Source organism: Aythya fuligula, chromosome 15 (genome assembly GCF_009819795.1).
Source record: "Aythya fuligula isolate bAytFul2 chromosome 15, bAytFul2.pri, whole genome shotgun sequence".
Classification (NCBI taxonomy): Eukaryota; Metazoa; Chordata; class Aves; order Anseriformes; family Anatidae; genus Aythya; species Aythya fuligula.
In genome coordinates this window covers 5,604,361-5,604,991 of record NC_045573.1, presented here as the reverse complement: position 1 = coordinate 5,604,991, position 631 = coordinate 5,604,361, and positions in this window count along the sequence as shown.

Genomic DNA, 631 nt, shown 5'->3' with positions numbered 1-631 from the left:
ATTCCTCCAGGATCTTTATCTTTAGGGTATTAGATTCTCTACTAGCAAGTGGAGTGTGAGACAAAAAGAGACAAACGATGTGAAAACAAAGCAGTGAGTAGAATAAGACTGTAGAATGAGCATCTACAGCAGTAATTCCTCTGGAGCAGAGGGAAGGAGACACCTCCTTCTGTCCTCAAATGACAGCTGACAAGCAAACCATCACACCTCTCAGCAGATAAGGACCAGAAAAAGCAGGGTCTAGGAGAAGAATCACAGGAGAAACTGGCAGATACCAAGGAGGAAATCCAGCTGCTTGTTCAAAGACCCCACTGTGACAAGGGCCAGATGCTGGGATGTTTGCAGATGTACCAAGAAGCCTGTTTTGTTTTTAAAGAAAAGATTTCTAAGAAACCTCTTAACAGTTGTCTAGTCAGCAGTTGGTGCTACCAAGACCCTGTCACTAAATTCATCTCCTGTATGCCACTGACCCTTCTAAAGCCCCTCAAGGATAAAGGCCAAAATGGCTCTGCACACATTTGGCCACAGACAGGTTGTCCACAGAAGCTTTGTTTAGAATAGCAAGAGGATGAAGAACAGGGAGAGAGGGATGTCAAGCTACGCTCAAGGCAGCATGGAGCAGAGAAAGGCA